This window comes from Lactuca saligna, chromosome 5 (assembly GCF_052625555.1).
Source record: "Lactuca saligna cultivar CGN05327 chromosome 5, ASM5262555v1, whole genome shotgun sequence".
In the NCBI taxonomy this organism is placed as follows: domain Eukaryota; kingdom Viridiplantae; phylum Streptophyta; class Magnoliopsida; order Asterales; family Asteraceae; genus Lactuca; species Lactuca saligna.
The window spans coordinates 276,480,691-276,495,137 of record NC_136421.1 but is presented as its reverse complement, the minus strand read 5'-3'; the positions used below and the strand labels follow the sequence as shown (position 1 = coordinate 276,495,137).

Genomic DNA, 14,447 nt, shown 5'->3' with positions numbered 1-14,447 from the left:
TTTGAACTTAATAATTAATGTTAAATAATATTTGGTATTTTGAAAAGTTCAAAATACATCCTTATGGATCTTACTATTAATTTAATTAAGTGATTAATTAAAAGATAATTAATAAATCCATAAAAGGTTCAAATTTAACTAAATTTAAAGTTTAAGTTATTAAAAGATTAAACCCTTGCAATTTTAAAATGTTTTAAAATACACCTTATACTATGTATATAATTAAAAGGTTAATATATATTATATGTATAAGAAAAGTCAGTTGAACCGCTAGTACGCCTTATTCACAAAGCCATACTATAAGGAGAGTTTAAGGATGTGGGCTATAAAATGACCTCCATTTTTTATCCATTCTTACCCACCGCTCTCTTGTATGGTGGAGGGTTGTTAGCCGAACGGGTTTGATAAGACAATTAATTCTCATTAATATGTATAATGCGATTAAAAAGTAACTAAACTATTTTTTAAAAATCTCACTCTTGGCTACTTTAGGAAAAATGTGAATTTGTATGCTATTCCATGAAATTGCACATTACACTTTATAAGTTTTTAGTGGAGCGTGTGTGGTTAACTGACACACTAATGGGGGACTAATAGAGAGTGGTAGTGGGTGTCTCGAAAATTATCATTGATTAATAGAGTGCATGTGGTTAACCGACACATTAAAATGAGATGATAAATGATATCGAGAGTGACAAGCTAATTTGCATGGTTGTTCACATCTCGTTTGTGATCCTCGCCATCACAATCACAAAAGTGAGAGCATAATCTAAGATTAAACATGTCATTGATTAGATTCAATGAGTCTTAAAAGATCCAGGAGTTTCATAAGATTGAAATTGGTAAAAGCCTTACCTACCCAAAATAGATTCGAATTTAATTACGACATCCCTCTTCAAAGTCTGAAGCAAAAATATGGATCTTAGCCTTAATTTAAAATTTATGGGTTAATAATTAAAGATTAAAATCAACTAACTTGACTCTCCCCACGTCACGTTATCCCCGAGTTGAAAGATACGAAAACTACTCAAGCCCTATTGGCATGTAGATATCAAGATGGAAAATTTGTGAGTGCGCATGTTTTGGAAATGAAATCGCACATTGACAAACTAGATATAATAGGTGTCGTTTTCCCAAGGAAGCAAGCCATTGATTTAGTTCTCCTTTCGCTTCCTAAGTCATATGAACAGTTCATTGAGAACTTTTATATGACCAACCTCGACGTGACCCTAATTGGTCTAACTCATATGTTGATTGTTGCTGAAGCAGAAATGCTTAAGAGCACAAGTGAAGAAAAAGTGTTTAAAAAATATAATTCCAAAATTTCCATGGACATTAACAATGGTGAAAATGGTGGTCCAGAAAAGATTTCTCTTCTCAATGGAAAGGGAGTGGCCAAGGTTAAACTGTTTGATCGTATGGTAAAGAGAAAGGCTAGTTTTAAGATAGTTCCATGTACTAACCCTAAAAAGTCCATATGTCTTTATTGCCAATTGAAGGGACATTGGTTGCGAAGCTGCCCAAACTACGTGAAAGATCCTAGAGATGGTAAAGTCAAGTCATGTGACTCTACTTTAGGTATATCGTTATCTAACTCCATTATCTTAACAAGTTCCTATCCATAGACTCTTAATACATGATGTGATGATCACATTTTGATGTTTTGTAGGATCTAAGAGAAAGAAGGAAACTTAAGAAGATTGAGTTGAATCTGATCGTGAGAGATGGACTTGGGTCGCATGGTTCAATGATCAGATTTTGGAAGCTACTGCTTAGGATTTATGATAGTTTAATACATTACTTAGGAAATGTCTAGTAACATAGTTTTAATTTTTATGCATTGTAAGGAAAAGTTCCCAAATTTCCGTTTATTGTCAATAAAAGTGAAATTTTGGTTTATCTAGTTGGTTTACTTTATATTTCCAATGACATTTAATGAAAATGTCGGTTGCATTTCTATTATTAGCAATATTAATTATGGATTTGATTCTTGTTATATTGCTTGTGGTAATGTCATAATTGACTATGTGATAAGGAATCCTCATCACCCAAGTTTCAATTGGACAGAGACTTGGAGTCATGCAATTTGAATTGCGTGATGTATAAGAATCGTGATTGTTGGAAGATTATGACTAATTCATTGATCACATGTTTATGTGAGTCAAAGTGAAGGACTAATATATATAGTACATGTTGATATGGACTATTTAGATCCACCATAAATGACAATAAAATAATTCATCATGATTTACTGATGTTTCAGTAAATATGGTTGTGTTTATAAGATCAAACATAATTCTGATGATTTAAAAAAGTTTCAAAGAGTAGCATAATGGATATGAAGAATCTATTAGGAAGAAAGATAAGATTTTCTCCAATCTGAAGGGAAAGGAGAGTACTTTAGCATCATGTTTTATGATCATCTTGATGATTGTGGAACTATATCACAATTGATCCTCGAAGAACATCTTAGTGCAATTGATTAACTAAGAAGAGGAATCGGATATTGTTGAAATGGTTCAATCGAGAGATGAGTCATAATTCGTTTCTAATCAAGTTTTAGAGCTATGCTTTCGTAACTAAACATCATATCTTGAAACTTATTTATACTAAGTAGGTTTAAAACACATCATGAAATGTGGAGTAATAATGTTTTTTTACTCTAGCACATTTGGAATTGGAAGTTGTGATGTTTTGGTTAAAACAAATGACAAATGAAGACCAATTCTATGAAGTTTGTTCTTGTCGAGAATCCATACAAACTTTTGACTATTTGTTTTAGTTTGTCAAGGAATGTTCCTTGAGAGAAAAACTTATATGTTAAAAAGTTAGTGGGAGTCTTATTGATCATGAGAGTTTTAGGAGTCAATTGAAAAATAAACCTTTTAATTATCACTAGTACACGACCTGAGGATGATAACCTATCATGTTAAGTTGACACATTCTTGTTTCTGTGCAATGCTTATGAGTTCTATGGTTCTCATTTGACTGCAAAAGCAAAGCACGTTGGTAAGTGAAAGTACATTGATCAATATGGATGAGTTGCTTAATAACACGAATGCAACATTCCAAAAATTTCAACAAATTTTAAACTTTTCAAAACAACCCATTTATTTACAAAAGTGTTTACAAAATCATGATCTCCAAAACATGATTTAAAATCAGAGTCTCCCAAGATCCAAAACAACCCATTTATTTACAAAAGTGTTTAAAAAATCATGATCTCCAAAACATGATTTAAAATCAGAGTCTCCCAAGATCTCCAAAACTATATTTACAAAATCATGATCCCCCTTCTAACTAAGACTCGACTGTTCTGTTTGTCTTTTGTAATGATGTAAGTTTTCCTAAGTTTAAGACTATCTTTACTAGAAAATAGTTTGCATTACTTTTTATGTGAAAAGATCACTATATGAATGTAATGGGAAAATGAAAGTGTACAATAGTGTTGTATAAAGTAACTACTGACCACTAACTACCTTAAAACCAGTTTGTTAATTAAGGTTAATATGTGATGAGGTTATAACCATACTGATAGACAAGTGTTTAACACGACGACCTTCTGGCGTCGAAACTGATGTGACATTTGTCACCCCTTGGCCTGCCGGCCAAACTGTAGTGAACATTCGGGATGTGGGCTTGTTAGTCCCATATAGATCTATACACAAACTCATGCTCTCCCTCCAGGAGACTCTAGTTACAAAACGCGACCTAACAATTATATTGCTAAGCCGTGAAGTAGTGGTTTCACGTTATTGTTATATTGTTCTTGTTATCATATGTTCCTTCTGTTCTTGTTTTTGTATGTTCCTCCTTGTTCTTGTTATTGTATGTTCTGAACCCCTAAACTATACCTATTATAGTTTACTAGTATGTTTGTTTTGAACTGTCTCCAATTTGTAGAAAAGACTCGATTATCTACTGAGTTATGATTGTACTTTAAAAACAAAGTTTTATAACCAACAAAGTAACATAACTTTAAAAGAGTTTTTGAAATGATTTGATCACTTATAAAAGCATAATAAAATCCTTTAATGTGATGGTTATAACAGATAAACATTTACACAATTATCATTGTGTTTAACTTGTATTCCTAATGTGATGGTTATAACAGATAAACATTTACACAATTATCATTGTGTTTAACTTGTATTCCCCCCTTTAAAAGCATTTAAAACATTTTAAAGATTGATTATAGAGGTATGAACTCACCTTATGTGGGTGATTCAATTGAAGATTTGCGTAAGGATGAGAAGTTCCACGAATGAATTCCCGACAAATGAGTCCTGAATGACATATAATGGCATATATAGGCATGTAATTAGTGTTTAAAACAACTAACATGCAAGGAAACAACCTTACGGACTAGGAAGCACTTGTAAGGAAGTGTTACAATCACGTGTGATTGATAAAAGGGAGTTCACGGCCACACTAAGTTTTTACAGTCAGAACACATGATGTGTTCACGGCCAAGGGAAGTTTACAGCGACAAGAAGTGTTTACGGCCGTAAACACTTGAGGATGATGCATTTTGGATCTTGCTTCATGCTTATAGGGTGTTTGTCTCATGAGGATACAAGAGCTTCTAATGAATAACAAGATGATAAAAGAGATACTCACACTTTGGATGACTTTCGGTTGTTTACGACCCAAGAACAAGTGGGTGTTCTTGGTGAAAAGATGAAGATTTGAAGATCTCAAAGGAAAAGTGATGAATTCAAGGATGTGATTCATAGGATTCATATGATCAAGAAGATTAACTTGCAAAATGGAGGAATTACTTACGTTTTTGAAGAGAAATGATGGATTCCCTTGATGATACTTGAGAGAGTTTGAGTGTTCTTGGTTGAAAAATGTGAGAAATGAAGAATAAATGAAGGAAATCTTTACTTATCATGGGAGTTCACGGCCACCAAGAGTTTACGGCTGTAAACTCTAGTTTGCGGCCATAAACTCCTTGTGATGGAGTTTTCGGCTCTTTTGCAACCCAATGAACTTAAGCTGACACACACAATCTTTAAGTGTACTAGGCTTAGAACACTCAAACATACCCTTAACAATGCTAAAAGATAGTAGAAACAAGTCTGACATTTGATTGGATTGATTGGCTTTACCGGATAGAAATTTTCGGGTTGTCACAACATCTCTTCCAGAAATAGGTTGCATATTCGAAAAATATAGGAATGCTTTAGGCCTAGGCAAGGTCACACAACTTTTGGTAAAATAGTGCTTTAGGAATCATGCAACCGTCTCAAGGCTTGATGAAACATTTTGTCATGGTGCCTTAGCTTCATTTTATTATAGTGAAAAAAATTGTTTGGGAGTATTGCCCCGGTACGGTAGTACTCATGTTGATGCCCTTTGTGGATGCTTGTGTATGGATCCATTGAGACTCGTTTATATAAGGGTGTTCGTTTGGATGAATCGGTTTAATCCGATCCAATCAAGTGAACCCAAATTGATTTCGGTTTTCAAAACAGAGATCCAAATAGTCCAAACTAAATACAAATTCGATCCGATCCAATAAAATTACAATTCGGTTGGATCGGTTTCTAAAATTCGATTTTTTTTAAAAGCACATATAATTAGAAAATTACCCAATTTTAGAAAAGAAAAAAAAAATAACAAATAACTTAGTTGTGGTTTAAAGTTTATAAACAACTACTAAAAAATATATTAAAGAATAATATTATATAGATAAAAACTTTTGAAAGAGAATACATATTAATGTTTTTTATTAGGTTAAACTTTTTAAATCTATTTGAAAAAAATAATAAAATACTAAATAATTATATATATATATATATATATATATATATATATATATATATATATATATATATATATTAAAAATAAATAAATAATAAATTTTTATTTGGTTTTTTTGGACTATTCGGTTTTTATTTTATAAACCAAAACCAATCCGGAATCCAAAGTAATAATTCGGTTTTGTTAAAAACCGATTCAAAAATTCGAATATCCGAACCAAGTAGTCCATACCAAATTATCTAATTGGACAATTCGGTTTAATCTAAATAATGAACAACCCTACGTTTATAGATTGTTTATATCATGTTTACAGTATAGGTTGTTTTAAAATGATGATGTTGTTATCCTATTGGTGCATCCACAAATCGTTGAAGGTCACTTCATATTGAGAATAATGTTCATTATTCACTAAGCTTTTTTATAGTTTACTATTGTTGTTATATCCTTTGATTGTAGGTGCGGGTATTGGTAGCAAGTATAAGGAGTTTACTTGATATCAAAATAGACATATAAAGACTTAGCAGATAGATACTTTAGTAGTTTTGGCGCATTGTAATGTAACACCCAGTTGGTTAAATTTTGGTTTGTAAACTATGTTGTTATTTGCTTCCATCTTTGTTAGCATATAATGTGCATCATGTGTAAGAATCAAAAGTATTTTAAACAAGAAAATTTTCGGGTGCACTTCATACTATTTTCGGGGTGTTGAAGATTTCTCTTCCATAAATAAAAAAATCACATTTGACATACTTGTTCCCATCACCGCCCTGAAAACATTAATGAGTGGGTGATCGGTTCCAATGTCCCCGAGTAGTGAATTTGCAAAAAGTAAGAACTTGAAGAGGCATGGCCAAGTTGACTCCAATTGTCATCTCTTATCTTCAATACACCATTGAAATCTGGTGGCAATGGCTCCTTTCCTAAAAGGAACTTCAAAACTTGCGACATGCTCGGTCTCAGCACGGACACAACATGTGAACAAAGCAACCCCACCTTCAAAACCAACTCCATTTCCTCAGTTTCATAGTCATCCCTTAGTTTCGGATCAACCACCTCAGAAAGTTGCTCCTTATACCAACAATCCCACACGTAATCGACCAAAATCACTGCCTCTTCACGCCCTTGCAATTCCACAGGTCGCCGACCACAAACAACCTCTAAACAAAATGTTCCAAAAGCAAAAGTATCGGTTGCGGTGGTGGCTTTTCCTTTGCGAGCCAATTCAGGTGCTATGTATCCCAAGGTCCCAGCCAAATGGGTCGTTTTTGCATCGGTTCCATTGTTGTTGCCAAATCTCGCGAGCCCAAAATCACCTAACTTACCATTCAATTCCGCGTCAAGTAACACGTTGCTTGCTTTTATGTCCCGATGGATTATAACTTCACACCATTCATGCAGATATGCTAATGCTTTGGCTACATCGATAATAATTTTGACCCTTTGTTTCCATGTTAAAGTAGATTTGGGATTCGAATTGAATATGAACTTATCCAAACTAGTATTCGGCATGTAATCATATACAAGAAACAATTCGCCTTTTCTTCGACAATACCCAAGAAGTCTGACCAAATTTGGGTGTCGTAACCGACCTATCGTGGCGATCTCCGCCACGAATTCCTTCATTCCTTGACTTGATGTATGCCATATCTTCTTTACTGCGACCTGAGCTCCTAAGTCCAGCAAGGTTCCTTTATAAACCTGACCAAAACCACCTTTTCCAAGCAGCTCACTTTCTTTAAACCCTTTTGTGGCGATGAAAAGATCTTTGTAGGAAAACCTGCAAGGTCCGTATTGAACCTCCCAACTTTCAAGAGCTTCTTCGAATTCAAATTTACGTTTTCTTCTTTGGAACAAAACAATCGCCAAAATTGAAATCGATAAAAGAACCAGTAATATTCCACCTAAAGATAACCCAATTTCTAAAGCCATTTTTGTCTTTTTGGTTGATTTTTTCATGAGAGGTAAAGGTGGGATCTTTGATCTATCGATTTCTTGAGCTTTTCCATTCATTTGAAAACTCCAACCAACGACGTAAAACGTCTGAAGAAGAACCCCAGTGGCTGAAGTAAACCCGACGTACATTTCTTCGAGTAAAAAAGGTGACAGATCTTTCTTCCAAGTTACAAGAGGTTTTTGAGGTTTTAATTTGAAGGGAAGAGGAGCTAGTGTGACATTCAAGGTCTTTTCAACACCATCGTAATCAACCCACGCTCGGATTTCTCTGGAGCTCGCAAGAGTTAGGGTTTGAAAGCCTCCATTAATCTTGTAATAGCCTGCTGTTGCAGCGAACACAGATTCTATACTGTTTATATCAAGACCCACATGGTTGCCATCCATATCGTCAAGTTCGAGGTTTCTAAACGTGTCGAATTCAACGGCGACAATGTGATTTGAGGCGTTTCCGTCGTTGGTACGGTTAAAGAGACCAAGATGCTGCGAAGAAGATGCATCCGTCACTGCTTTAGATGGCGCAATCGCAAAGGTCATTCCATGGAACGTGAACAGAGGGTTTTCTGGTATGATTCCAAAGACGAAAGAAGTGGAGAACGACAAAGCGTTGCTGGTGTGGGAGTTTTTGAACCGGAAAGGGCGAGAGTAGAAGGTGTGACCGACGCCGAACATCTCGGTGTCGTTGCTGTGAACCACTCGACCATCTGGCTGAATCTCTCGTACACCATCGAGCTGCGAATCTTTGAAAAGGAAGGAGAAGCCATTGTTGTCTGTGGAAACTGTGGATGCTGCTTCTGCTCCAGCGAGCAGAAGTAGCAGTAGAAGAAAAAGGGGTTGGATCAAGATCATAGATGAAGTATGGAAGTCGGTTCTGATAGTTGGAAAAGTTGAGATTATTAGTTATTTAATCCTTATGATTTGGATTAGGAGATGGCTTGGTGAAAGGGATCTCTTCGCTGTGTGGAACAAAGCGATCGTGTTTCACCAGTCAATGGTCTACTGTTTACGGCAGTGGAATTTGGGTGTTGGTCAAGGACGTATTGTTCATCTATATCACGTTGCCTAACAAGTATACATGTCGTGGCAATTCCTATGACTACTCTCATTCTGTCCACACGAATAATAATGATTAAATAATTGTGAAACTTGTCTATGATATAGAGTAACGATGGTTAAGTTTACTTTATGTATTTTAGAGTAAACTAAATGAATGGTCCTACCGTGAGATAAGTTGTGTGTTTGGACTTTTTTTTTTAACTCCAAACATATTTACAGTTTTGTTTTGTTTGGATTCTTAACATATATGAAAAGACTGTTTTTGGTTCCTAACATATATAAAAAAGACTAATTTATCCTTACTAACCTTTTTTGATTTTTTATTTAATAAAAGAAATTGTTAATTTAAAAAATACAATAATAAGCCATTTTTTCCAAAGGTTTTTCCACAAAATACCATAAATCAGAAAAATACCAAAATATCTATCTTTTCACGTGTCATCATCTGCGAAAATATTAATGGTTTGTTATATTTTTTTCAACGGCCAAAACAAACAACGTTTTCAAGCCTGCAAAAATCTATGTCATTTGCGAAAAATAGATGTCAACTGTGTCATTTGCAAAAAGATGATGTCAACTGTGAAAATCTATAAAACCAAATATTGTATTTTTTTTTAAAAAGTATGTATTGTCTTGTCATGTTGACTGCAAAAAGCAAAGAGCGTATTGCGAAAATCAAAATGAGTAGTGTGAAAATCTATATGATGTAGATTGTGTTATCTTATAAGAAATTGTTTTGAAAGAAACACTTTACACATCCAATTGTTTGATTTTTGTAGCCAACTTTTTATACATTTTTTTGTCTAATTTCACTAGCAAATTTTCCCAACTTACAATTTCTGCTTTTGTTAAGATAACATAACTTCAAACATTCCAGATGAGTATTTTTTTGTGTCAGCAGTTCATGGCAATCAGAAAATGAGAAATTGATATATGTTAGACCATTTGTTAAAACTTCAGTGTTGAAATGTTTGTAGATATAAATTTCCCATATTTATACAAATTGGTCAAACAAATGATAGGTTTGGATGATAGACCTAATATCAGCATGTCTTTCCAACACCCTACATTGAAGTATGTTATATAGATAGTCGATGAGGGTGAAATATGTTATATATATATATATATATATATATATATATATATATATATATATATATATATATATATATATATATATGGTGGATAATGATCTAGTGGAGGAGACACATATTGTTCGATAGAATATCGCAAATCGATATGTTATATATATATATATATATATATATATATATATATATATATATATATATATATATATATATATATATATATGGTGGATAATGATCTAGTGGAGGAGACACATATTGTTCGATAGAATATCGCAAATCGATATGTTGTTTGTAGGCAGGGCCGGCCCAATAGGGCGGGCAAGCTGGGCGATGGCCCCAGGCCTCGTTACGGTTTGGGGCCCCAAAATTATATCTGTCTTTTACTTTATATATATGAATTGTGTTTAAAGTTTATGCAACATTTCCTTAGGCTAGATGGTTAGTATAGTACCAAGTAATTTTTGGAGGCTTTTTTTTATTTATTTTTTAATACCTTTAAAAACTAACGTTTTACCGTATTTTATTGAGTTTTCAATTCAAATTATAGAAATTGTCCCTGCATTCTTCTTTGTTATTCAAAAATCATCCAATTTATAGAAATTATTCCTAGACTCTTTGTTTTTTTACAAACCACCAAAATATTTATTTCATTTAAAATTTTGGTCTTTTTCTAGCCATTATCATGGATAATTTTTCTATTTATATATGGGATTTTCTACATTGCATCATCTTTTAATATATAATAACTATTATTTATAGTTTTGTTATCAAAAAAATCATGTTAACCTACCTGTTTTTCACCAAACTATGATTTTTTTTTCCAAACACTCATTTTTTTTTCAGACACCAAAGTGGCAGTTTTTCAAAATGATTCGATTATGTGTTTTTTTTCTTTGTCATTAGTTTTTTGTGCTAACCTAGTGGTTTATTGTATCATTGTATTATTTTCATAACATATATATTTAATTTAATAGCAAATGCTCATGTATTTGTCTCTGTTTCATTGTATTATTGTTTTTGATTATTAAATTTTGAGGGGCCTCATTTTTAGTTTTTGCCCCGGGCCTCAAATTGACTTGGGATGGCCCTGTTTGTAGGAACCAATGTAGAAGCGGAAAAGGGTTTGTTAGCATAAGAGGAAAAAACTTTATTAAGAACATATCCAATAGAAGAGGTATTGAAAATAAAGCATGTAAGCATACCTATCCAAATGATCCTAACAATGTTGATGAATAAGTTACAAATGGAACAACAATTCATTCCACAAGTTGTCTATGAAAACTAGTATACATATCGACAAATCTTGGACGCCAGTCTCGAATATTATGTACCATATCAAAAGATATCAAAAGTTGATAGTACCATATCAAACACCAGTAGTTCCACATCAATTGTCGATAGAATGACAAATTCATAATATCTAACCAATAAATCATAAGAACTTAAGTGATGGTAAGGTTACATGTAACCATGCTGAAAATGATGGTACCTATCACAATGAAGGTAGAAATAATGTTTTTATATACATTGATGATCCAATAGATAAAGTTGTTTTAAACATATCGATCACAGAAGAAGATGATGTTGATATTGAATGGTTGGTTGTGGTCAACAATTACATACAAAGGAAATTTTTTGGTATGCCAGATATATAATCAGGATATGCAGCTAGTCCATCACGCGGCTAAAACCTAAATGATCCAATAAAGGTGCTACAAATTTACAAAGACAAAGAAGTTGTTCAACTAACACTAGGAACAAAAAGTATAGAGGGTTCATTTTAGTACAAAACTCTAAGATCTACCGAAAAGATATTTCATACATGTGTTGATAAAAATTGACAATGGTATGTTTCAACTGTAAACTAGATGGTTGTAGCATATTCTAGATCCACAAACTTGTGGACCAACACAATTTTTCTTCAACATAATTAGACTTAAACCATCGCCAAGCAAGAAAAAAAGTGTTGGGACATTTTAAATGTGTTGGGTAATGATCATGGCGTGCTAAACAACACACATTTAATCTTTGAGTGGCACTCAAGCAGACTCATTTCCCAAACTGGCCATATATTGTTACAACATAGACTATTGTAATCCCGGTTCAATCACATACATTCAAATGGATGATGATGACCGCTTTGATTTTTGTTTCTCTTTATTGGTTGCATGGTAAAAGTTATCATTTGTATGTTAACTTATTTTGATTAAATTCAATGTTTATTTGTATCATTCATTTGTTAATTTATGTGACTATGTTGTATATACGGGCATTTCAAAGTATCGGTCAATGTACCCTCGTGTTAGACTGACTCGCCTTATTGGTGAATTCAAGGGAACCATGTTGTTGGCGGTAGCAATGGACGGAAACAACCAAATCTTGAATGTTGCATATGGAATAGCCAAGGGCGAGTACACGAAATCTTGGTCATGGTTCCTATAAAAACTACTTGACTTTATCGAGGGCTTGGAACTATTAACGTTCATTTCTGATAAGGTGCCCTCCATTGCGATTTCCATAATATATCCCCAGCCGCTTATCATGGTGTATGTGTTCATCATCTTTTCTCCAACATAGTAGCCAAGTACAATAAAAATGTGACGACAAAAACACTATTTTGGAAGGTTGCAAAAGCTTAAAGAGTCGAATATTTTGAATACTGTATGGAGGCACTACATGTGAACAAACTACTGACCGGAATTACTTAAATGAATTTAGGCCAAAAAATGGTCACATGCATATTTCACGGTTTATCGTTAGAATCGTATGACATCAAATAATGCATAATTTATCGACGCATTATCGAAAGATGCTCATAAGATAGAGGTAGTGATGTTCCTTGAGTTCTTTCAAAGGATCATGCAACATTGGTGTTATAAGCATCAGAATAAAACAAGTATATTAAGAATAACGAACAATATATGGTTAATTCTTCCATTTAACATAAAGTGAAACTAATAGTAATATTTTGTTACTTTATGTAGCGGAGGTAACAACCAAACTAATGACATGGGTGGATAAAAAGGTTGGGAAGTGAGCAAGAAATACTAGAAGTTAGAAGGTATGTCTGATTTCAAATGAAAATTTTGAGGTCATGCATGGTAAAATAAAAGCATTGTTGATCTAGTGGAAAGAAAATGCACTTGACTAGATGCATGACCTCTCATGTGGTCATCTCATTATTATGTTAAAAGTATTTAAAACATGATGGATTTTTTAATGGCTATCAGCCTACCATATTGATTATTATCGGCAAATATACGAGGAGGAAGTGAAACCCTCTACCCTCCCCTTACAATTGATAGAACCCAGAAGGTTTGATGACTGTTAGACCACCAATAATGGACAAAAGGAGAGGCCAGTAATCAAATATTGTTCTCGGTGTAACAAAATAGGCCATACTAGCAGAGACTACACCAAATTTTTCGCATCCAAATAAAAATAAAACAATGCAAAATCAAGTACAAAAGGTGCATCAAGTTTGAATAAGCCTTCAAGTAGAAAGTAGCATGTCACAAAGCCAAATTGTTTTTCCACAACATGTGATTTGAATACATTCTCAGAGGAACATGCATTATGTTATTATTTATTGGCAAGACTTATAAATGTGACTTTCCGAGTAGTGTCCTTTTACCGGTCTGGAATTTTCATGGTTTAGGGTCTAGTGTCCTTTTACCGGCCCGAAATTTTTTCCGAGTCCGGGTAAAAATCGGTTTTTGGACCGGCTTAAATTTTAAAAGAATTTGTATTTTGTAAATTATTTAAACAAGCATATCTCATTCATTTTACTATCGGATTGACATGCTATTTTTTCCAACGTGTAATTTAGATTTTGTAGATCATTTTAGACTATAATTTTGTTGTTTTTGGTGTTATATTCAATGAGTTGCAATCCTTCAAAGATGAGATATTAAAGCTGATATATTCCAGCTTTTTAGCAAGAAAATTTAAACTTTTGTATTCTATGAAATTCTTTAAACAAGCATATCTCATTTGTTTTAAGTCGGATTAACAAATCTAACGTGTACTTTAGAATTTGTAGATGACTTTAAACTATAATTTTATTGTTTTTGGTATTATATTCGATGAGTTACAATGCTTCAAAGTTGGGATATCAAAGCTGAAATATTTTAGTTTTTCAGCAAAAAATTTAAACTTTTGTATTCTATGAAATTCTTTAAACAAGCATATCTCATTCTTTTTATGTCGGATTGACATACAGTTTTTTCTAACGTGTAATTTAGACTCTGTAGATGATTTTAGACAATAATTTTGTTGTTTTTTGTGTTATATTCAATGCGTTACAATCCTTCAAAGATGATATATCAAAGCTGAAATATTTCAGCTTTTCTGTAAAAATTTAAACTTTTGTATTCTGTGAAATTCTTTATACAAGCATATCTTATTTGTTTTAAGTCGGATTGACATGCATTTTTTTTTCCAACGTGTAATTTAAAGTTTGTAGATGATTTTAGACTATAATTTTGTTGTTTTTGGTGTTATATTTAATGAGTTACAATCCTTCAAACAAATGGTATAAAGTATAAATAATCAAAGGTTGACCTGTCCAAAGGGCATAAG

At 33.1% G+C, this 14,447-nt stretch overlaps 1 pseudogene; it reads right to left on the bottom strand.

Moving 5' to 3' along the window:
- Nucleotides 1-6,426: 6,426 nt before the first annotated feature.
- LOC144997938 (L-type lectin-domain containing receptor kinase V.9 pseudogene) lies at nucleotides 6,427-8,750 on the bottom strand (annotated as a pseudogene).
- Nucleotides 8,751-14,447: the final 5,697 nt, after the last annotated feature.